This window comes from Anopheles funestus, chromosome 3RL, assembly GCF_943734845.2.
Source record: "Anopheles funestus chromosome 3RL, idAnoFuneDA-416_04, whole genome shotgun sequence".
Taxonomy (NCBI): Eukaryota; Metazoa; Arthropoda; class Insecta; order Diptera; family Culicidae; genus Anopheles; species Anopheles funestus.
This window is the reverse complement of record NC_064599.1, coordinates 9014695-9040138: the sequence shown is the minus strand read 5'-3', so window position 1 is coordinate 9040138 and position 25444 is coordinate 9014695. Positions and strand designations below refer to the sequence as shown.

Genomic DNA, 25444 nt, shown 5'->3' with positions numbered 1-25444 from the left:
TCTACCCTGTTTCTGAAACCGGAAGCGATTTCTTGCCGGATGTTCCTTTTTTTTTGGGAGACAGAAGTCCGCAATCTCTGCAATGTATGGTGTAATGGGTAAGGAATTTTTTGGGATGAAGATATTTCCAACATACCAGAGACGAGAGTGTAAAAATGTCTTTCCAGCGCCAGCGATAGTTTTTGCAATTGTATACTTTGAATTGCTGTTTTGCTCAACGACCCTGCTCTGGCGTCGTTCAAAAAGTGTCCAAACGTCACCCGCTGTCAGGAGGAACGGCAAAAAGAGATCTGATCATAGGTTCCGGGACAGTTATTTTTATTGGCAGTTTATGGTAATGTGTGCTCCGAAGTGGTGATTTGTTGCCGTGCCGTATTTGAACCCAAATCTTCGACCATTCCATGTCCCTTGCCATAATAAGACGCTCAAAGGGTCCTACCAGACGTGTGTTGGAATGTGTTGTAGAAATAAACCAAGCGAGGTGGGTTCACTCGCGAATATGTTTATTGTTACATCCTCAATGCGAAGGCCTCTCCAATAGAAGCTCACCATCCTACCTAGCGACTCCGTACTCAGGGAGCCATCATCGTTGTGTGAGGATCAAACAATGTCAATAAATATTAGTTTTCTAAATTACAAAGAAAACTATTGCCTTAGCAGAGGTGTAGACAACGTTTCCTACGACTCCTTGTGGTACGGAATGTGCCCGTGGAGATGGTCTGAAGAGGGAAATTGAACGAAAACCGTTTGACGCCCGTTTGCCGACGGTGAACCTTCGTCCACTGAGGACTGGTGTGTCCAGGGCGACCTAACGTCCGGAGGAAAAAGTTTTGTCATAACGACTTTCTGTTTTTGGACGCTTGCCAAACGGATAGACACAAGACCTGGTGCGCACGCTTCTGACGCCCAGGATGGTCAGTGGGCGCGTATCAAATTCACCACACGGGAAGGGTTTTTATTCCGCGAATCACACCAGAAGCCACCCCAAAAATGATCATACACACCGGGCTGGGGTACCTTTCACTATTGCGGCCAGTCGGAAGAAACGAAGAAATTCATTTGAAGATTATGAAATAGCAAAGAATTCATAATCAGATTCCCTGTAGGAATCCTGCGAGCTGAGAGAGCGAGTGGATGAGGCACGGGACGTTCCCGCATGAGCGCATCGAAGCCGAAGGTGGACCAGTACATTACAGTTTACGGAGCCAAGTTGGAAGCTGGAAGAAATTCTGCACATGCGAGAGTGACGGAAAAGGATAGCGAAAGGTGGTTCCGCGAGCGTTCCAAAAACGGTCGCGCCCGCTTGAATCCCGGACCATACACGTTCGTATGCCTAACGATTTCCGATAATGCCGATTATATTGGACACGGCGTGCGGCTATTGATTTATGGGCCTTTAGGTTTCATTTCCTTCTTCGAGTTCCGAGCTCGAGACACGGGTTCAACTTTCGATTTCACTCAGCGCAACTGTCAAAAGCGCTTGTTTCGGTGGGACACAGGGCGGTTTCTCTGCCGCCCCGTTTCCTTTGGGGAGTGTTACTTGAGTTTTTTTTTTATTGTTTGGTTCGGGAACTGAAACTGTTTTGAGTGCGAACCAAAGGTAGAAATTGTAAACATGTTATTTGATGGAGCAGACAGCTGCCGTTTGTGTCATTTGTCTATCATAAGCGAACGGAGCACGTTAGGCTGGAGGTTAGAGGCCCTCTGGTGGCGGCCTGTCACTTGATAACGTAATCGATCGCATTCGGCGATCAACCTTACCGGTCACGGAGATACTCTCACACGAAGGTGTGCCATGTACGGAAACATTGGTAACGTTGTAAGACGCTACGATTACATTTCAATTAGTGTGGCAGAGCGTGTTGGGAATCGCATAGGCAAGATGTTACATTGGCAAGATGCCTAAAAGGGTTTAGATCAGATGGCGTTAAGAAATGTTTACTACTTACTGAAGTACTGTTAATCAAATTAAAATGAAGTTAGTTAGTTAGTTTGTAAACTGTTCAATTCTTGTTGGATTTACTTCCAAAATCCTGATCGATTCAAAATATGCGATTCTGTTCCTCAGGCTATAGTTTTGACATTCGGCGATTATCATCTTTATGCAATAGCGATTCAACTGCAGTACTAATTATACGTTCCACTGGAATTGGTAATAACTGCTCCATCATGTGAGCTTCTTGTAGCAACATTTCGCAATAATCCAAAAACACTCAAGGTGATTACTTTCCGCGGAGATCCTTCCATGCTCTTTATGGCACGAATGATCTTCTCTATCCCGTACACCTCTGGGTTAAAGGGCCCAACGTGTACATACGTGCAGATAATATACGAAAAGAAAAGAAAAAAACATGTACACACACTCGCAGGAATAAACATAATAACCGCCGGCAACTCTCTCTTTCGATGAATCACGCCATCAACGCGATAACGCGCCCGAACGGTCCCGTATGACGTTTCAACGATTGGAGAAACAAAAAACCCCGCCAGATATCGAATTTCTTGAGTTCCAACCCCTCCCGAGACGTCTAGGAACTCCCGAGTAGGTTGGGTCATGCGTTTTGGTGTGTCTCCATATGTACACATAGACACAAACACATATACGGACGCTTCCCAAGTTCCCGAGCATAAGCGAACTGCGTTCGACGTCAATGTAGCGTTATGTATGATACAGCCCGGGGCGGAGAAATGCCGCATAAAAAGTTACAAAATACTCCCCGACATCTCTGGTACGTCTCGTGGTGATCGCGAGTCAGCCGACTGTTTGAGCGGGTTTTTTTTGCTGGTGACTTCATGATCATCAGCCGGCGGATCACGGTGCAGTGCAGTGCGGAAGTGCGGAAATTAATCGGAGTACAATAAATAAACCCGCTAACACGGGATGATGTTGACGAGGACGAGACGGGGACGAGAACTCGCCCGCTGAAGGTTACTCGCAAGGCGGCGGGTCGGAACATCGGGACCGAATACGTTGGATCGCTTTTCGATTTCTTTCGGCACCGTTTTTCGGCGTATACCAAGCGGGTGCTCGTAGGATGATTTCGGAAGAAATGGAAATTATCTGCCAAACGAGTGTTGGGCAAATGTGCGGACAATTTTGCGTGTGCGTTAGCTTTGCGGCTTATGTTTTTATTTTTCCCCGGGAAGCCGGCGGGGGCACCACTTTCGGGGTGGCTTTTGTTTCGTGATTCGTTTTTATGTCGTTACCGTCGTACGGTCGGAAGGTCAGGGTGTGAGGGCAGATCTGGTTCGTTGTTTTGCAATGGTTACCGGTTGTTCTTTTATTTTTTTTTTCGTAGGGAAGAGAAAATTTATCATCCAGCTACGCAACGCGGCGTGAGTAAATTAAAATATTACAATTTCCAAGATACTGAGCAGCGACATGTCTATCTAGCGTTGCGTAACATACAGTGTTAAGTGGTTCATGTAACTCTGTATAAATGGCCTCTATGTTATGATGGTTATGTGGTTCAATAAAATTTTCAAGAATTTCAACCTTTTCAGTTCAAAATGGCAGCTCAATGAAGAAACTTGGTTGCCTCAGTAGACAAAAAGCTTTGTCAATATAGGTGATTATCATCGTACAACAATTCACGCGAAATTTAGTCACTGATCTGGTGGAATACAAGGAAAGACATGAAATCTGTTTAAACACACAATTCCCGAAGTGTGTATTGGTATGCTTAAACCTCTGGACAACACACATAACACAAGAGAATTTTTGTTAAGGAGCTTAAAAATCCCCCTCAATCTTCAAGACCCTCAGGATCGTTCCTCAACCTTCAAGACCCTCCGGATCGTTGAGTTATTGGAACTGGAAAACTTCGCGCTCAATTTGCAAAACCAATTGTGCAAATCAATTCGTGCACTTTTTCAGCTGTTTTGCTAATCACCTTGTCTAAAGACGAATATAAAACGCAGTTTATCCTTCGGATCTTGCTCAAGTTAGTTGTCGTCCAAATTCGAAGATGAATCTATCGTTGCCATTTTGGTTGCTACTCGCGCTTATCGGACTGTTTGCTACGGTGACCGTTGGACAATCACCGTGTGATGCGAGTACGAGAATACGGTGTAACATTCACTGCCGCAGCTACAACAAGTTGCCTTTGTGCGACGATAACGAATGTGCGTGTGAAGACAAACCCACTAAAGCGCCCAAAACTACAGTATAACTACCCACTAAACCGCCCAAAACTCCAGAAGAATCATGAGAATAAAATGCTGACGTCTAATGTAGAGTGGATTTTTATCCTCTAATCGACTGTTTGAAACATGTTTCCTGCTCTTAGTTTCTAGTGAAAGAAATATATCTACATCACAGAGAACGGGGAGTCTGTCATACGATCAAGGTGTACAAGGTTTTTAAAACCATCGCTAGAAGAGGTCATCAACACGCACTGACACTGTGCGTCTTGAGGTGTTTATTTCGCATTTGACATTGTGGCCTACCGTGTTGTTCGCTAAAAATGATCAACTCTTCGATCGTACTGCGGAGTGCGGAATCCTCTTCGCCCACTCGCTGCGGTACTTAATGACAGCTTCTCCAGCGGTCGTTGCGGAGCAATTTTGTCATTTATTCAATTTCATCCAACAGTTTTTTGGTGTGCATGGTTGAGTTTGAAATAATTTTTGGAACCTAACTCGTAACATATTTTTTACCGTTAAGGCAATCCACTTTGCTCTGGCAGGCAGGGGCATTCGTGGGCCCAACAGGAGTAAGTCACACGTTTTCGCGGGGCGTACGCTAATCGACGTGCGAATGGATGATTTCGCAGTTCTCGTCCGTATAGTTGATGATTGTTTTTTTTCTTTCTATTCCTAAAGGAAGAAAAATGGTATGCTACCTCTGCTACGCTGGACTGACATAGGGCGTTGAGAGTAACTTATGGAAATGTGTGTCAATGGTAAATGGCGGACATTTGGAAATGGCGATCAGGCCGTTTGACGGACAGCTTAAAGGCTGATGGCTGACGGTGGTATGCGAAAGTCTAGCAAATGGGAAATAATTTTAGTGTGGGATGCTAGAAATGTGTTTTGTGGAAAGTTTTTAGTGATAAATCTAGCAAAATCTTTCGATATTCTTCGTTTCTTTCGATGTGTCGTTGTATGTCTGTACATGCACTTGTTCAAACAAACGTTTGGAGGACTTGGAGAAGGAGCAAATGGAGGTGGATTTTGGGGGGCATTTTATTTCCTCTGCTTAAAGGTACTCGTTGTCTATCGGACTTACAAACACTATTTCATCCGTTTCAAAGAAATCACGTTAATCATATCATCCTCTACGTTTGCCGAACGTTCCAATATTGATCATACAGTGGTTCAAGGTTTGTCGGATTTTTGGAGAAAAAATTGGTACACCGTATGTGCAAACACCGCACACTCATCGTCTGCTGCCAGTATTAATATGGAGGTTTTATCAGCCTTTCGGTTGCCATTTGGATAGCTTCATTAGCAACCGATAGTACGTGCTCCTATACGACACTGTGTGGTCAGGTAACGCTCCGTGTACAGTCGCAACGCAAACACTAGCAGCAAAGATGAGATTCGTCGCAGTATCCTTCCTTTTGGTGGCCCTTGCGGGGTTGTTCTCCGTTGGTGAGGCACAGTTCGGCAAAAATTTGGCCTGCACATCAAAGGATGGTCCCAAGTGGGCCAACAGCTTCTGCTCCGCCATGTGTCACATGTCAGGTCGTGGTGCCGGATCCTGTAACGACAATGACGAGTGTATTTGTTTAATGAATTAAGTGGTCGGAGCTAATTGTTTAAACACGGTTCAAGCAATGGCGTTCCGATTGATAGATGGATAGATGAAATAAAGTTTTTAAACTATGTCAAGCGTTATTGGACACGTATTGTAGATGACATTTTGGAGATGTACATGAGAATATGTGGAGCACATTTAGCGAGTTCTCGCATCGAGAGTATGAAAGATATAATAATATCACAAATTTATTCTGTTGTATCTTTCAGCTTTTTATTGAAAGCCCGTTGCAGTAGTATAGGGATAGTACATATAAGAATTCAATATAAATGAGGTAGCTTGAAAATTCAGCAAGTTTGTTGAAATAGTTGCTTAAGATCCTGTTATACATAGATCTAAACTCCAAAATGTGAAACACACAATATTTTTAGGCGGTGAATCGGGGTATAGCTAGTAGTGAGACTGGTCCCTCCTCACATGACAGCACCGACTATTTGGATATGTGATAAGATTAAGTCTAGATCGTAGGTTGTAATTAGTATTCAAATATTACTACAATCACTTACAAATACTATTTAAAATAATGTTACTAGTATAATCCCCAGACAGATTACAACATATTTGTTTTATTATTCTCAATTTTTCCAAAAATTTTAAAATTGAACTACGCAACACAATGCGAATGTTTGGTTCGTTTTATATATCTTTTATTTTTTCTTGATTTTAAACAAAATATGTAGGACGTCCTTCTAGGAGATTCTTTAGTATTGTCAACAAAAAGCCACGACCGCTTAGCTCTGCTTGTGTTTCCACCTTATCCTCCGGAGTTACTTCAATATTGCTTGCAGCATCGACGTTTCCATCGTCAGTAGCACCGCTAGGTTCCTCAGCCTGAGAGAAGCTAACCACAGCCAGCAGGCTGAGCAGGACGAATGCGAACGCGAATTTCATTTTGGGCACCGTGTGTGTGTGTGGCAAGAATTCAACAAACGTTATGTTCGAAGAAAGTGTTTTATAGGAGCTCTTTTAGGGCAGAATCTAAGGGATAAGTTGCTTTTGTTTGCACAAAGTATAAAATGGCCTTGAGGATGTGTTGAGGTTGTTTGTTTTGTCGGCTGATCCAATTGGTATCTAAACAAACAAATAATTCGCCGTATTGAGATTTTCGGACGATGTATACATCGAATAACAATTTGTTGTTGTTACATTATAAGGAAAAGGTATTATAGAGATATTTGTAGTCAATTATACTGATAAGTAGCTCGACAGTTCAGCAAGTTTGTTGAAGTATTTGTTTTAGATTCTGTTATAGATCTCTTCTCTTCTTGGCTTTAACGACCTTACAGGTCACGCCGGCCATTTCTGGCTTACTAGACTTATTTTTACCACGTAGCCGGATAGTCAGTCCTTGCTACGGGGGGACGGTCCGGATGGGATTTGAACCCGGTCCGGCCGTGTGGACTGGCGCCGTTTATCATATGCACCACCGGGCCGCCCCTGTTATAGATCTAAACACTAAATTGAACAGAATGTAACACATATTATTGTTATGTTATCCTTCGAATATGTTTTTTTTATTATTTTCATTCTTCAAAGATACTAGGCACGATTCGGGGGTGTGGTTCGTATTATACATGTATTACTATTTTTTCTACTTTTATATTCTTAAAAAATACTCAAGTAAATCCCTCCAAAAGCCACGACCGCTTAGCTCTGCTTGTGTATCCTCCTTATTCTCTGGAGTCACTTCAGTATTCACGTCTCCATCGTCAGTAGCACCGCCAGGTTCCTCAGCCAGAGAGAAGCTAACCACAGCCAGCAGGCTAAGCAGGACGAATGCGAACGCGAATTTCATTTTTGGGATACCTTGTGTATGGCAAGAATTCTACTTACAGTATGTCGCAAGAAAGTGTTTTATAGGAGCTCTTTTACGTGAGAATTTAAGCGAAGATTCTGTTGTTTGTTTGAGCAAAAAAAGACCTTGAAATTGTTTGTTTTGTCGGCTGCTCCAATTGGTATCCAAACAAACAAATAATTCGCCTAATCTGAATTTCCGGCTGAAATATACATCGAATACTAGCTTCTTGTTGTTACATTCTCAAGAGAAGGTGTTATAGAGATGTTTTTATTCAACTATACTGATGAATATATCCCGAAACGAATGATTCAGTAAGGTAGCTTGACAATTCAGCAAGGTGTTTCCTGTTATAGATCTAAACTCTAAAGTGAAAAGACCTTGAGAACGACCTCCAAACCTTATCCAGACCTTAAGATCGTAACATAGACTAATTAGTTGGCAAAGTATCATGAAGAAGATGGTTGTCAGATTTTTACACAATTATTTGTAAATACCAATATTAAAATAAACCTATTAACATAAGCCTCAAATAGATCACATAGATTGGAATATGTTTTTTTTTATTATTTTCTTTCTTCAAAGATTTTAAAATTGAACTACGCAACACGTTTCGGGTGTGTGGTTCGTATTATACATGTATTACGGTTTTTTCTATTATTCTAGTTTAAATAATTTGTTAAATAAATCCGACCAAAAGCCTCGACCGCTTAGCTCTTCTTGTGTTTCCACCTTATCCTCTGGAGTCACTTCAGTATTCACGTCTCCATCGTCAGTGGCACCGCCAGGTTCCTCAGCCAGAGAGAAGCTAACCACAGCTAGCAGGCTAAGCAGGACGAATACGAACACGAATTTCATTTTGGGGTATTGTGTGTGTGGCAAGAGTAAGATAAGACTGAAGGTAAGCCCTCTTTTAAGTGGGAATTTAAGCGAAGATTCAGTTGTTTGTTTGAACAAAACAAAAAGACCTTGAAATTGTTTGTTTCGTCGGCTGCTCCTACTAGTATCCAAACAAACATTAATACGCCTTATTGAGATTTCCGGACGATGTATACATCGAGTTATAACTTGTTGTTACACTATCAGGAGACGGTAATTATAGAGATAGTTGTAGTCAACTATACTGCTGAATATACCCCGAAACGAATAATTCAGTAAGGTAGCTTGACAATTCAGCAAGCTGTTTCCTGTTATAGATCTAAACTCTAAATTGAACAGCATCTAACACAGAATCTTTTTAGGCGGTGATCCGGTGTGAATCCTATCCAGACCTTAAGATCGTAGCGAGAACTGATCATTTGGATATGGAACATGGAGAAGAAGTAACAGTTGTAAGATTATTACACAATTATTTATAAATACTAATTAAAGAAACCTTTTGACATAAGCCTCAAACAGATCACATAGATTGGAATATGTTTTTTTTATATTGATTCTTCAAAGATTTTAAAATTGAACTACGCAACACGATTCGGTTGTGTGGTTCGTATTATACATGTATTACTATTTTTTTCTATTTTTATATTTTTAACAATTTCTTGAGTAAGTCCAACCAAAAGCCTCGGCCGCTCAGCTCTGCTTGTGTTTCCACCGTATCCTCTGGAGTCACTTCAGTATTCACGTCTCCATCGTCAGTAGCACCGCCAGGTTCCCCAGCCTGAGAGAAGCTAACCACAGCCAGCAGGCTAAGCAGGACAAATACGAACGCGAATTTCATTTTGGGGTACTGCGTGTGTGTGGCAAGAATTCTACTGACAGTATGGCACAAGAAAGTGTTTTATAGGAGCTCTTTTACGTGAAAATTTAAGCGAAGATTCTGTTGTTTGTTTGAGCGAAAGAAAAGACCTTGAGGTTGTTTGTTTCGTCGGCTGCTCCAATCGGTATCCAAACAAACAAATAATTCGCCGTATTGAGATTTCCGGACGATACATCCATCGAGTAATAACTTGTTGTTACACTATCTGAAGAAGGTGTTATAGAGATGTTTGTAGTCAACTATACTGAAGAATAAATCCAATCGTCTCATAGGAACCATAAAGTTTCATAAAAAAATGTGGAACGCTTCACGATTTTGCGTGTCATCCTTGCGCAGGGGCCATGCTAATCTTCTCTGTATCGTTCCAATTTTAGTATATGTCTTGCCGAAGCAAAGACAAGGATGTGTGCCACTCAATCAATATATATACATTCCGTTTTGAATCCTTGTTCTAGCGATGGATAAAGGATATTCACAAAGCTGCTGGATGACCTATGCAACTGTTGTAAGGCTTCATTGAAGCGAAACCTTTTTCTCACCATTGGAATTTAATTTATGATGTGCATGTTTTCGTCTTTATTATTTATTGTCTCTTATGTTCACTTTTTTATGTGTAAAATAAGTTTGAGCAGCTTTATGCTAACAGTTTAAGTAAAAATAAATTACACCGGCATATATGCCCATATTATTGTTCATATGTTTCAACAGATAAAGCATTAACAAGTGTATAAACGTGCTAAGAGCACTCAGAAGAGAGCATGCTGGAACTCATCGCAACACGAATGCGTTCGGTGGTCGATCCAAGAAAGAAAATAAAGAGAGCATAAAGAGCGAACAGAGCTGAGCGCTCGTTGTAAAAGAAAATTTAAACGAGCGTTACGATTTCAAGCAATTCCACTCGGCAAACAAATTTAAAAATAATATTAAAAATCGTATTATTTTAATATTGTTTAACATAATTTCATCCCAAACATTTAATGTAAAGATTTTCTTTATGATAATAAGATTGTAAACAAAAAAAAATTATGTCTTTTTGCAAGTTTATGCAGCTTCGGCAATTATTTCGTTGGAAGCACCTCCACCGGAATTGTTCATACGCGGGCTTCCTAGCGCAACAAACCGAACCGATCGTTTCATTCGTGTTTCAACAGCCAAGCCGAACACGCGGTCGATCAGGCAGCGCGTGTGGTGAAGTTCGAAAAAATACGCAACCGGGAATAATACGGAAACTCTCCGCCGTGTGCGCGAGCTAAGGTTACGCTTGCGTAAATAAACAACGCGTATGAGATACGCTAAGGTCGCAAAAACAGTTTTACCGACAACCGCTTTGTATTTTGCAGTTTTGTATTAAGTCTGCACCAGGAGCTAGTAGGTGAAGTTTTGTAAACACACGTGAAAAAAGATAGTCAAAAATAAAGCCCAACACTGCGGAAGTAAATTTAAATACCCTTTTACAAAATTTGACGGTGACACAAACACACTCACAGTGGGGGTAAAGTTTTGTTTCGCCATCAACGATAGGGAAAGTGTTGTTTTCTAGTGAGGTAGCAAGTGCCGCGTGACAGAGCCACAAATTTCGGTCACAAAATTCGCAGATGAAATCAACGCGCCAAACGTTTACGGCGTGTGTGGACGCCGGTGCAAAACTTTCACAAATCGGCCAACTCGGTTGGTTTTCGGTTGCTATGAATAATTAATTTCCCGCCTGCGATAGCAAAAGAAACGATCGGTGTTTTGAATGTTGTGAGTGCGCGATTCTTAAACTGGAACCCCCAACAGAAGGGCGAGTGTTAAAAGGTGGCTCTGGGCACGCAACAAGTGATGTTCTTGGTGTAATAACAACTGCCAAAGCATAAACCCATCGCTGAGAAAATTGGCCCTTAAAACCGGGCGGCGCTTTTGTGTTGGTGTGCATGTGTGCTCTGTCCCAGGCTGCGAAATGGTCATGGTGAGCGAGAGGTTTTACTTTCGTTGAGGAATTGAACTCACCCCATCGATACACCGGCGACTTTTAGTTTCGTTCCGATGCTAATGTTGTCCGGTTTGTGCTACTGCTGGTAGCAGTCGTCCGTTTGCTGTTTGCCCTAACGACCATTACGCTTGTATCGTGCAGGTGCGTGCTGTTCGGTGCCTTCTTTTCGGCTGTGTTGAGGGATTTTTTTTTCTTCATCGTGTCGAAGTGCGTACCATTGTAGATGTGTAAAAAACAAAAAAAAAGCCACAACAGGACACGAAAACGTATAAATGGAACCCCATGCAAACCCTACTCTCAATAAGGCTCAATAAGATAGGACAGTGAGAAACAACAGTAAAAAAAAATCAAAAACTCCCCATCTTTCGGAGCCCCGACTGGTCGCCTTATCTAGGGGAGGAACCGGTTTCCCTGGTGCAAAGGTATCCTCCACTTCGTCCCATTGAACATCAGGTGCCAGGTGATCTTTTACGTTCTGACGTTAGAAAGATGCGTTTGTTGCCAGTGTGACGCACCTCTTGAAGTTTCCTTCGACTACATCGGTGACTATCGATTTTGAGCGCACACCACACTCAGTAGGCCACAAACGTGACCGTGAGGAAGCGGCCACCGTGTAGTTAAGCACGCGTGCAGTGGAATTTATCGATTTTCCCGCCAGCGACCAGCCGCCGTTTTCGCCAGCTGTAGGCCAGCGCTCTTCAAAACCGACGTCACGTAATCCTGAAATCCACGGACCAAAGCTGTGCAGGCGAAGGATTGGCACTAACACGAGACCAATCAATCACACGGAAGAATGTATTTGGTACAGGTAAGGATTATGGCAAACTTTCACCTCGGCGTAGCTAGAAGTATGAGTCCGATTTACCCGTACGGTGGGAATGCAAATTTAAGAACATTGTAGCAGGTACGACACTAGAGAGAGGGCTTGAATTGCTTCAATTAAACACAGAAGGGAAAAACCCCTGTAAAGACAGTTCACTTACCCAGAGAGCTGAATTTCAACTTTGGTACATTTTATTTCGTACCATTTTTTTCGGAAGCGCTATTTCTTCAGGTGCTGCAGTAAAGGTAATTGTGTCTGCGTCGAAGCGTGAGAACACTGTCCCAAATTCATCTCCAGTCCCGAGAGTGTGAATGGACCTTCAGAGCACTTGAAATCACCTTTTACCTTCAACCGTTGGATGCCTTTCAGTGTCATCGTTGGGTATTGAGGTCCTGTTTGAAACTTCACTTCCTTCTTGTATTTACGGCAATGCCATTTAAAGATTTCTCACCGAGGAGCTTATCAATGCTAGCGTATCTATACAGTGTCATAATCAAGGCAACAGGGCCTGTGTATCATCAATCTGTCATTTCGCTCGCAAAAGGTCACTGCCAATGGATGACATTGTTGTCGTGTGCATTGTGAGTGATATATGTCTGGCCGGGTGGGAACAGTCTGTGCAATGTTATGTCGATAAATTTAATTGTTTTATCCCTATAAAATGGATGTTTAGTGGAGAAAAGCGATGTACATTTAAAAGCTTTTAATTATGCTTTATTAATTACTTGTTTTTTAATTTGGTTTTTCTGTATTTGAGTAAATACTTTAGAGAAGATCCTAAGTGTTACCAAAGAGTGCCTTTTTTAAAATAATATTATGACTCTAATGTGTTTGTTTTTAATGACTTCTTAGAATTCAGTCCCATTTCTAGTGGGTGTTGTTTAAACAAATTTATCACATAACACTTGACGCAAGTAAACCGAGTGCATATTTGATGGAAAATGAAACGTGCACTAATGTGCATTTAGTACACTTTTTTTTCGTACTTTCGTTCGTGACAATGAACGTGACACAAAGACCATTTGGAACGATCGTAATAACTGTACGGTGTGTTTCGCCTGTTTACTATAGCTCTCAGTAGATAGTGACAATGCTTCAATCACAAACCAAATAACAAAGATAAAAATGTTTTATTCTTCTACCGAGTAGAAACACAATCTTTTATATGTTTTTCTTGCTTTTTCAATTGCTTCCCCAAAAAATATACGAACCACAGGTTGGCTAAAGTATGCGTGTATCGTGTGTCGAAGTATGAACGAAAAAAAAAAATAAAATCATGATGCTTATCCCTCGAAGCATGTCCTTCGAATACCAGCCGAATTAGCGGGTGGTAAACAATTTAAATTTTCCCTCTCCCTGTGTATAATCCCTGTCCCTGTGTGTTGTTCCCCTCTTTTTTTCCACCCTGGCTGCTTAGTGTGCAGCCGTTGATGCAGCGCTTGATTCGAGGAATATATCATCCCTTGAAGGATGAATTTCCTCCCACCGTACAACCCCTATCCTCGCCTTCCGATTCTACACTCTTTGGAAATTGGAATCCCTTTTCCGTCTTTGCCTTGTAGGGGTGTGTTTAATTTTGTTATGGCCGTGTTGTTGTTGTTGTTGTCGTTTTTTTCCTTTCTGCTGTTTAATCCAAGCCCTCAACTTCCTCGATCGCCGAAGTCCTTGCGTGCGTCGGTTTTACACAAGGCTGCAAGGCTAACCGGTGCTATTCACGCCAGTCGATAAATTGCTCACGGCAGACGATCGAAATGCAACCGCTCTCGGATGGATCGGTTTGCCGTGGTCATAATTTCTGGTGCTGATTATTCGTGCGAAGGTTCGTCGCTTGCGGACGCAGCAAGTCTTTCGTTTCTGCTCGCTCCGTTTTTTTCTCCCCATTTCTGTCCTGCACGGGAATCCTTTTGCGGGACGTGGAATGATCTTTAGAATAGGGATCGAATCAACATGAGATCAAGAAGACGAATCACCAACGAACCCCAAGAAAAAAAAACAAACGATATTCTAACAAAGTGAAAATTATGCATTCGAGTTCTGTTGAGTTTTCGAAATGATCTTGCGCTGATGGCCTTCAGCTCGCCGCGAACTTCCTGGGACTGTTTTTGGAGCAATTTTGACACACAATCAAAATGGTTGCATGATACCAGTTTACATGCATGAGCTCTTCTTAGAATCAGAAACGGCCCTTAGAGTTTTTAGGAAGTTTCGTGTTTTTTGCTTTTGCTTTTTACTTGTTTTTTTTCTCTCTCCAACATATCAAACAGCTTCCGAAAACATATTGAATTTGAGAATTAATTGAAATTTGTTGTCTGCTGATGGATGGAAAAGAAAGCAAAAAAAGTCAATTAAGGCGGTTACGGGTTTTTTTTTAATTTTTGTGTGTGCAACTGTTAAAAAATATCATTTATGCTTACGATCTATACAGTGAAGCCTCACCAAAGTTGTGACTGAGAGCATGGAAGTGTTTTTTTCTTCTACAGAGTTGATAAATAAAACTAATTAACACTAATTATTGAGGCGAAGCTCAGTCTTTTTTTGTTTTTGTTCTACTCCAAAAACATCTTACCTACCTTCTCTAGGTGGGTTTTTCGTTCGATTTTCTTCTAACATTTACTGTTATTTCCATTCTCATGTATCGACAGCCGATCGTTACCTTTCTACCTTTCGAAAACGGACAATCCCGTATAGAATGATAAATGAATGGTGTAAAAGTGAAATTCATCACCAGAATGCAGCCACACCGACGTTCTAAGCCATCACTGCAAAATGAAGTTTCAAGTCGAAGAAAAAAGCATCTCATGGGTGGAGGGTTTTTTCTCATCTTCTCTGACCAAATCGGACGATGCAAACCCATTGATTAGATCGAACCATAACGGTTGGGTCAAGCGCTGCTGCCATCACGTTACGCCCCAACGTTTTTTTTTGGTTTGGTTGTTGTTGACCATTATATGCTCACGTGTAAAGGGGACAAGACTTTCTCACAACCACCGGCCGGCCGGGCTGGCGTCTAATTTGTTGTGGAAAGAATATTAACGCCCCAAAAATGGTCAAATTGTGGATCAAACTCCACACACTAGCCCTAAAACAGACAAAACACAAAAACCGCTTGCGTTGCTTTACTGCCCAAGTGATCCATTGTGTCTAAGTGCGACTAAATGAATCGAAAAAAAAACGCAGAGTAACATGCACGAAAACCCTCTCGGCGCTCTCGTTGCGGCGTACTTGTTGCGTATACGAAACGGTTTCGGTAGACGCTTGTTAAAATTCAATTAAAAGGTGTTGAAAAATAAATTTACACCTTAGACCGTTAGACCGATGCATTTTTGGAGTAAACGGAGAAGAAAAGGGAGAAGAAAAACAGCACAACACTGAATAAAAAATGAGATTATGAAATGAACAGTAACTTCACTTAGTTTAATGTTAATTTTTTTTTTCGCCATAATTACTTGCAAATGGTAAAATGTTTTTTTTGGTGGTCTTTTCGAGTAGTACAAGCATTTATAAATGATTTTGCATAGTAGATTAATGATCGTACAAAGTAAATCACTTTCATAGCATGACTTGATGACAAGGAACTCGGCACGCCATCCATTATTAATAAGGCATGTCCGGCATGATCATGATGTGATTGTCCGTCTACTCAAGTCACTCCAGTTTAGGATACTTACCTCTGTAGGAGGGTTTTTAATTTTGTGTACAGGTTAACTTTCCCATCGACAACCGCCGGCCAGCAGCTTCTTCTCTTATGCATACAATCAACCGGACACCCGGTGCCTTGCGCCGTCTCAGACTTAACCTTACACTAGCTACTGTTTGACAAACGACGAACGATGGTGACGATTTTTAGGCGACTCGCTTTCAACAAACGGTCAACAACAAAAAAAAGGCCACAAAACAACCTGCTACAACCGTACTGGGCAGAAGAGGGAAAGTGTAGCAAACGTTTGCTCTCGTGCATTGGGCCTCGGTAGAAATTCATAACCCACGCCTACAGTGAGTCTTTTGCGCGAAGCGCGGAAAGTGATTAAAACTAAATATAAAACGAATCATTTTCTCTCTTACTACTAATCAGCTCGTTTGATTTCGGAAGGTTTTTTTTTCTTCTAAATGTTTTATTTGCCACCACGGTCACGGTCGTGGATGTGTCTTTTCATTCGGAAGATTTCAGGCAATCTGCCAAGGCGAAGGCTTTCTTGCATCTGTGGCGGAGATGAAAAGTGCTTCCGAATAAAAAAAAACTTTCACTTCCAAAAGAAAACGATACGAAACGATTGTCACGAATGGAACGAACCGATCCGTCTCCGTTTCGGTTCCGTGGTCAAAGTCGCTAGGGGTCAAAGTGTCTTGTTTTGTACGCGTTTGCGTTTGCTTCGACCCTTTTTTTTATATGTCCGTTCATCCTATGTTTGATAATGGGAAAGGTAGTGGAACCGTTGTCACCGAAGCAACAGGAGAAAAGGTTAAGAAATGGGTGAAGAAAGCAGGGATTAATTGTACGCACTTAAGAGCACGAAAAGGTTTGGCGGAGAGGCTCCACACGCCCGCATGACATCTTCATCGCGATGCGGTTAATGCGGTGTGGAATTTCTCCCGGCTGTAGCATGCTGGGAAAACTGTCCCATAATCGGTGGCTTTTGTGTGGTAACTGATGGGATCGGTTTTAGTGAAGCATTTTTTGAGCGGACATAAATAATGCTCGATCAATCTTGCGCACTCTTCAAGGATTTCATTTCAAGGATTTCAAGGAGTACCTGCAGAAATATAGGGGTCTTGCTGTATCCCGATCACAGCAACAGCCACTTCTCAAAATATGGATCTTCATTCATCTGGAAACACCTGCAGTCCTGGCTGGACTGCGAATGTACGACTCTGTACGGTTAATAATTCAAGCCCAACCTATCGACTCATTGCATCATCGGCAAGTGTTGTTTAGCCAGTTTTCGTTTCCTCTGTACAGCCAATCCTCCGATGCGTCCCGTAGCAACATCTCGGTCGCTTCCCTTCTAGGGGTGAAAAAAAACAGTGATCTAGTAAGCTGTGTGGACACGTACGCAACACAAGGTACGATCGTTGCATCGCACCATTGCAACATGCATCACAAACCACTATTTCGCACTATGCAATCGTATGTACCTTTCCATTTTATGTGTTGTCCGTGTCGATCGCATTCCCTTTCGATGTTTTGTTTAGCTCCGACAGACGCCGAGCGAAAGCCGGTACCCATGTCATGTGCTGAAACGAAAGTGAAGAAACCATATCGTTGTGGAGACCCAGGCCGCTACCTGGCGATGACGACTTTTCGAGTCCTTGCTTGTAGCGGTGAAAGATAGCAGCAAACGCCGCGTTGGAATGGAACAAGTGGTCGTTTGCTGTCATGTTTTGGGCAATTGAATCATCCAAACTGGTGTAATTTTGTTGTTGTTGGACGACATATGTTTGAGGTTTTTGTTATCCTTCCTTCGGAGAAAGGTATTTCAGATGGTAATAAAATATCTTCTGGCTATTGGAGAAGTCTTGGATGGAATTGGAGTATATTTTAGAAGTGTTATTTTTTAAGTTTAATTTCTAAGCTCCGACTAATCTGCTCTCTTCAAATGAATATGTTTAAATATCTAAGTTTTTTTACGATTAACTTCAGAGATCTTGGAGATATTAGCTAATATGTCTACATCAGGTTATCTCAGAAGATAGAGAGAGTGACCTTTCTGAAGATTAAGGTACCTCTCGATTTGGTTTTCCAATTATTCTCTTTTATCTTCTCTCTCTTCAAATGAATATGTTTAAATATCTAAGTTTTTTTTACGATTAACTTCAGAGATCTTGGAGATACTAGCTAATATGTCTACATCAGGTTATCTCAAAAGATAGAGAGAGTGACCTTTCTGAAGATTAAGGTGTCTCTCAATTTGGTTTTCCAATTAATCTCTTATATCTTCCACATTATTTATTTCACAATCTTTGAAAGAAGAAATAATTAGCTTTCCAAGAGATGAGTTTTACTTAAACGAATGAATCTCGTTGTGATGAAACAAAGGAACGTCGTTGAAATGTCCATTTTCTGTCTTGCGTTGCACTTCTTTATCCTATCCAACAAAGCCAAACGGAACATAATACCGAACAGGTTCAGTACTGTGCTACCCATGCCTAATGTATGTTCCATTTGCTTTAGAAAAGTGTGTAATTGTTGTCGTACATTGTTGTCGTATCCAATAGCTTTCACACTAACCGATTGGTTGGCACTAGAAGCAGTTAAACTGTTTAAAAGGTACACATAGAAAATAGCGAACGGTACCGAATGGATTCCATCATGGTTTTTGGCCCAACCCATCAAGCGATGGATGAGTGACGAAAGAAACGAATTGTTTTAAATTGCGAAGCTAATATACAACAAGCGACACACTGTTGTACCGATTCGCCTGCTTCACGGACACGGGTTTTTGGTGTTTTTGCTAGCCGTTTTTTCCCGTTCATTTCTGTGAACGCTCGTACGCCTGATGCTGGAGCGGGTGGTGTACTCACACTGAAGGCAGAATCGTGAGTCGATCATCAATGGTAACGATCCGCCAAATTAGGGATGCTTTTGGTCCTGAGTTCCAACCTTTGGGAGAGAAGGGTTAGAAATTCTACCGAGCTTTTGACAGCAAAACCACCAGCAAACGTAACCGTTTGGCCGTCAGGCGCCACCGTGTTGAAAGGGCCAGCATAAATGGGCTAATGGTTTTATCTGGTAGTTCATTTCCGCACCCTCTAATTGACGCAATCTCATCACACCGGGCGCTGTAAGAACGAAACGGCAAGTAGCGGCGATGATACGATCGTCCACTTTTCGTCCATCATCGTGCCAGATCGTCGAGTGCGTGTCGAGACGAGTTGGTATGCTAGAAGTTTTTCTTCTTCTTCCGTTTCACCCGATCGTCGATGCATCTCCCCCAGAACAGGGCGTCGTCTTAAAATCGTGAAACCGGGCGAACAGTTCGCGCGAGCTAATTTAAATCCCACCTAGTGCGCCGTCTAGAATGAAGTGCCGCGCAGAGTGGGCCCATTCAGCAGAACTAGAAAGCACTCTGCGGCGCGATGCCAGAAGGGGGAAGGCAGTGGAAATGTTCACCCATAAAAGGGTAGAGCTAATTGCTGTTTACATTATTTATCGCCGCCTGGCTTTTGATGCGGCGGTATGCTGCAGCTATAGCCACCCGCTGCTGTTCGGACGGGGGGTTTTTTGTTCGGGGCTGAAGTGCATACACGTGCGATCCTCCCGAGTACGAGTCCCCGTTCGAGTCAATCAGAATGGATCAATTTCAGCGGATGCCCCGTAGTAGCCCATTACATCGATCTGTTTTCTACCCACGGCGAACATATGCGGTACATCTAAGTTCTACACGTGGGAGTGCATGTCTACGGATTTGTTCCAGTCTCCCAAGACACTCGGTGGTGACCTTTTTTAAGGTGCTGGTTTAAGTCGGTTAAAGCAGTCGAGAGATATCACTGGCAAAGTTCCAATGTTTCCTCCATCCGGTAATGCTAGAATTCCCAGTCACCGTCTAGTCGACGCTCTAGTCTCCGGCGCATCTGTAAGCCGGATTGGCCGGATAATGGAATTGGGAATCGATCGAGGGTTCTAATAGTGCCCTCAAGGGGATAGAGTGGCATGTATCAACGGCGGGAACCGCTCCATCGGATACCGTTAGGGCAATCAAAATCAAGTCAAAACATCGCACCATCAAAAGCCCGCTGGGAGCTCGATTGGGATCCTATGTATATCCCAATACCAAGGGTTCGGCTAAGCAATCGGTGTTGCATCAGTGCAATCGGGTTTAGATGGCGGGAAGATTTGAAGGCTCGAACCTCGAAAAAAAACCATACCGGTGTCAGATCTCACCAGAATCGTTTCAATCAAAGCGGGCACACTGATTTGGATCAATTTATGACACAATGATTACGGATATTACGGACCTAGGTATGGCGGTAACTTTATGAAAAAGTTAGACAACCGGCTGTTCTTCTCATAGCGATCCAACAACGTTGTGTCAATGTTCCACAACAAAATTAGGTCGTTTATATGCTTCTTTGACGACGTTGCAGACAATGGTGCGTTTGAAGTTCGTTCTCTGGATCTCTCTTGCTGGTTACTTGTGGGGAACGTTTACGGTGACAATGCCATATTGTAGCTTTGAAGCTGAAGTACTGATTCTTCATCCTATGGCTATCCTATGGCTATCGTGCGTTACACGATATTGGACAATACAATTGTCCCCGGGAATTTCTCCCCAAACATTTTGAGGATCACTTGCATACATTCAAGAATGCATGGAGTATGTAGTATAACAAGAGCGCTTCTGACCAACAACCAAGAAATACCCTCCCATGGAGTCAAAGGTGGGGGAAAAACCATCACCAAAAAAAAACCAGACCCAACGGTCAAGTGAAGCCCTTGGAGTGCATGTTTTATGGGCACGCTGGAAGACGCTCCCACTGACGTAATCGAGCCGGCGATTATGTTTCTGTGTCCCTCCAGTTACCATCCCGGATTGAACCATATCGCGTCATCGTGACCACACACTCATCCGTCCACCAGTGGAGAGTTTGTTTTTTCGTCCCGTTTTGTGCGTGTTTTTTTTGTTGTTGGTTGTTGTTTATTGAGTTTTTGCTTATTGGCACCATAAAACCGACCGGAGCAACACTTCTTGCCCACTGCTTGGACCAGCAGCTTCTCTGGGGACTGTTGGACGGAGCGCACGAACTGTCCATCCATCAAGCGTCCAGCGCTTAGGCATCGCATGCTCCAATCGCTCGAAATGGCGTTGACAGATTGCATCCTGGGTGTACTGCGTGAGGAAGTGATGTAGAGTGAACTGGTTAAATACAAAAAAAAATTACACTCACCCCGTCCTGAGAAAGCATTTCGACCTGAAGGAGCAGCGAGACACGTCACGATACTTGTATCCGTTCGGGGCGAAAGTGATCGTGTTGAAGGTTATGTATACACGCACATGCCCATAGTTGATGTGTTGGTTTGTGGAGTGGAAGATGACCGGAAGAAAATTGCACTTCGCGATCGTGCAAGGAAATCCCGGGAGCAGCGTCATCTGATGGATGACGAGTGACAGATGCGAAAGAGATGCTTTACTCTATCGGTTTAATTATCTTGTAGAGCGGTGTTGCTGGCCGTCGCTTCTTCGTGTTTCTATGGCGGGTTTGCTTTGATTTTGTTTTTGCTTAATTACTTGCGGCATGCTACGATTACGCACCGTTTTCTGTAGTGAGGTCTACAAATTATCCGCTAAACGTTGCGATCTCTTGCAGCAGCAGAGAGAACTTAATAAAGCGAAGTGAAACTGATGCCGGCGGGGAGTAATGTTTTGGGGAGGAGACAAGTGGGGTGGAATGCAATTTCTGAGCCATTTTTATAACAAAAATCTTTTTTTCTCTTCTTGTCTTATTCCAGGTAAGCATTCATAACTGTGGAACTGGTTGGAAGCACAATCTATTTGTTGCACCCCGTGTTTTCTGCGCCTGTTCTGACGATGGTGTAGACGCATCCTGCACGTAAGCGATATTTGACGGCACCATGTCCTAGGAATATATGTCCAAAGAGCACTCGAAGCTGTAGGAAAAAACAGCTCTAGAAGAGGTTTTTTTTTGTTCACTCTTTTAATCCTTCCTGTATGCGTTCCACACTGTACGGTCTTTGTCTCGCTGATTGAGGATATTCATCATAATAAAGGTTTTGCAGTTGAACAACATGTGGAAAAAGGGTAGAGTTTACTGCCAGATGTGAAACAGGATTTTCAATTAGAGGCAGGATTGTTCGGAATGGTTTGTTCCATCCCGGAGCACATTATATCCCCCAAACCGTGTGGTTTGCGTGTTTGGATTGCACCACAATGAATGGAAGTGAGAACAAACCCACCTTCCGACGGGGCTGCTATGTGGGCTGCTCTGCTGGGCTCTGGAACAGGTTTTTGGGTGATTTTTTTTTCCCTTCTTTGCGGTTAATGTTGTAGTCCATCTGCAATGAGACGCAACAGCAGTGGACGTTGGGGTAGACGATTATATTTTAGAACCAGCTCACCGGCTGTTGGCCGATTATGCGCTCGTTTACTCGGAATTGCCCATAAATCGTCGCATTTGTCGCAACCAACGTCGGTTGTCGCAGTCGCAACAATCGAACATCGGTGACGATCATCTTCAAACGACCGAAAAGTTCGGTATTGTTTGAGGAGAGTTCCTCACGGTTCCGCCTAATGTCAAGCTACCTCGTCTAATGCATAATGCTTACAGAGAGCGTTGGATTATGTACAGGTTGGCTTTTTTTTCTTCTTCACGTTCAAAAGGGCATCTCTTCAAGTTTGGTCCATCCTTTAGGCTGTTGAACGGAAGGAACGTACAAGAGATGAAAAGAGAAGATCGAGAAAAATAAGCATTTGAGCGCAAGAAGAGTGGTGGTATTAATTTCTCATAAACATAATCTTGTCACCATCCCATTTTTTTTTGTTGGGAAAGTCAGTCTGCAGCAGTGTGCTGCTACATGTCCATAAGCGTATGCCTGCTGTGCTACCGGATCGATACGATCGGATCCTGTCCGATACGATCGCTGATGGGTTCTCGGGTGAGAACATGAGCAAGCTTCGGAAGGAATGTTCTTAAAATCCGGTATGATCGAAGCTATCGAATTTCGGTTGTCTGGCCCTTTAAATCCTCAAGCTTCCAAGCAGCTACTCCAACCTTGCTGCAGCTACTGTTTCCGGCTATAAAATCGATAATGGATGTTCTAAAGACACGTTGGTATACCCTTTTTTTTCATTCCTAAAATATAACATCTCTACCTCGACGAATTATAGCAAGAACCTTGGGATATAACCCATTGAATTTAATCCTTTTCACTATGGGTAGATCAAGCTACAGCAGACTAGGAAATAAAAGGAGGCTTCTTAAAAGACAGCTTCAACAGTGACACTTATGATGAAGCTTTAAAGTTTCTCTGTGTCTCTCTGGATGTCTATCAATTGAAGCAGTTATTCGTTAAAACCAATTCTAGCATTAAGACCGCTCCCTTTCTTCAGCACCATTCCTAAGCGGGCTCCTTCAGGGTTCTTTGCCCAAAAAAAAAATCGAGAGCAAAAGTGAACGGTAAAGGTATAAAATGCGTACCGGTAAAGCGCAGTTGCGCCATTTGCGAATGTTGTACACACAAAACCGGGAAAACAAGTCTCGTACGGCGGGGCATGGAGCATGGTGCTAGTAGTATATGCTGTCTGCAAATGAAGGTCGGACAGCGCAGGAAGTAAAAGTGGAAGTTTCCGCTAGAATGTAAAGCAGTAAAGACAATTAAAAATAGTGGTCCCCCCCCGGGGGGTGGGTTTTGTGGAATTCTAGTTTCAATTTAATTTAATTGTTTGTGGTAAAGTGTGGAACGTGTGTCCCCAAGCGAGAGAATGTTCGAGTTCTATTGATAACGCTCCAACACGGTTAATGCTGGTGGATATGGGTAAATGCGCCTGAATGTATACTAGACACTTAGGAAATAGGAGTACACTTGCGTAACTCATCAACACAAAGTGAGGTAATCACATTCACGCTCAATTGGTGACATGGTGAGCACATTAATCCACCTTCGGTTGTATCAAATATCGCTTATTCGATTGTATCAATTCCCATTCTACGATTCCCGCCCCGGGGGTTCGGGAAGGGAATAATGTTCTCCAAACGCTTTGTTGAACTACGAAAGTCAACATCTAAGCTTAGTAACGGTTAAAGTTAGGTGCCTTTTACCCCCAGTGTGTGTGTGTGTGTGTGTGTGTGTGTGTGTGTGTGTGTGTGTGTGTGTGTGTGTGCGGTAAACTAAGGCGCTTATATGGTAACGACACTGTGGGGATTCATTGAAGGGCATCCATCGTGTACTTAATACGTCGCAAATCAAGGTTAGAGCCAGGTCACGGTGGATCACTCAAGGTTCTCCCTCGGGGCTGGAGGATCATCACTTCTTCCCAAAAGCAATCCGTACCTTAGCTTTTATCCAGGAAGAAAATGTCTGTCAGTAGTACGTCAGCAAACGGGGCAGACGAAAGTGTAATTACGGTTGTTTGGTTAGTGTCGGAGCGATTTGTCGGATGCTTTCGATTCGATTCGATCCCTGTAGAAAATGGGCTAGAGACAGAGCATGCTCGATTCGATACGTGTAGAATTACAACCCCAAATGTTTTTCTACGCCACGCCAAGGTGTTGGATGCCAATACCAATGCTTTGGGGGGGGGGGGGGGGGCGAATAGATTTAATAAATTACCGGTCGACAAAGCTGGTGGAACAGAGCAAAGAGTGGCAAAACTTCCCCTAGAATGGAAGAAAGAACACACCCCGCACACAAGGGAAAAACAAGGGAGGAAAAAGAAAATAAACCAACACCATTTGAATACAAATTGCCGAAGAATGCGGCCCGTTCTGCATTTTAGGATTTTCTTGGGGTCCAGGGTGTTTTAATAGCCCAAGCCTTTAACTGCCACTAACTGGACCGTGCTGTGGATGCTGGATGCGGGACCAGGTGGGGGAGATCTCCACAATGGTTTGAAGATGAGCTGGAGATGATGTCCCGGGAGATGAAGAATGACATGACGATTGTCATAAAGTTTCGGTGAGCCTAACGGAGGACCCGTCGGTTGATTGTTGTTCCGTGTTCCGCATATTTTTTTTTCTTCCACACTGCACTTCTTTCCATCTGCCGTCCCACCACCCGGTCGATCCGGTCGGTTTTGTTGATCGCATGCTGTTAAAGCATAGTTCCTATGTTCCTATTTTGTGATAAATTGCGATGGCCCCAACTGGTCGGCATTCGGGACCGGGACCGGTGAAAGAAAAGGGCCCAGCGGGTGGTTCTAGAAGCGAAACAAAAACCAAAAAAAAAAACACTCTGCCGTCTTGAATCTTCTCGACCGCGTACCAGGTAGAATACTCGTATACCAGAAAGGGCCAACGAAGCTGATACGAAGCAGCGTATGTAGGTCACAAAACATTAGGAAATGAGTCGAACAAAACGTGAAGCAGGTGGTTTTTGTTGGTTGGAGTTGCTTTCGATGGCGTGAACCATCCCGAAGGTGTTGGGTTTTAATTTTTCCATGTTTTTAGTTTACTACCTCTCTCTTTCTTTCTCTCTCGCTCTGTTTTTACCACACATTGCTGTCAACGGATGATCATGGGATCGTGTCGCACAGCGTTCAGCCAACGTGGAGATGTAAACACATAATAGATTCACAGTTAAACGATAGAATCCCAAAAAAGGTATTCTACAGGATGAGAAAGGTTTGGAATACAAAAAAAACTGAACAACTCCTTCATTGTTGTTC

General features: G+C 42.9%; 1 long non-coding RNA gene and 1 other non-coding gene across 2 annotated transcripts in view; one reads left to right on the top strand and one right to left on the bottom strand.

Moving 5' to 3' along the window:
- LOC125770752 (uncharacterized) overlaps positions 1–21651 on the top strand; it is a 38066-nt gene extending 16415 nt beyond the window's left edge. Inside the window, exon 3 of the long non-coding RNA XR_007419234.1 lies at positions 21553–21651. This is a non-coding gene — a long non-coding RNA (uncharacterized LOC125770752). The remainder of the gene's footprint in view (positions 1–21552) is intronic.
- Positions 9604–9710, bottom strand: LOC125772507 (U6 spliceosomal RNA). The gene has a single exon (XR_007419536.1). It is a non-coding gene; the product is annotated as a U6 spliceosomal RNA (small nuclear RNA).
- Positions 21652–25444: the final 3793 nt, after the last annotated feature.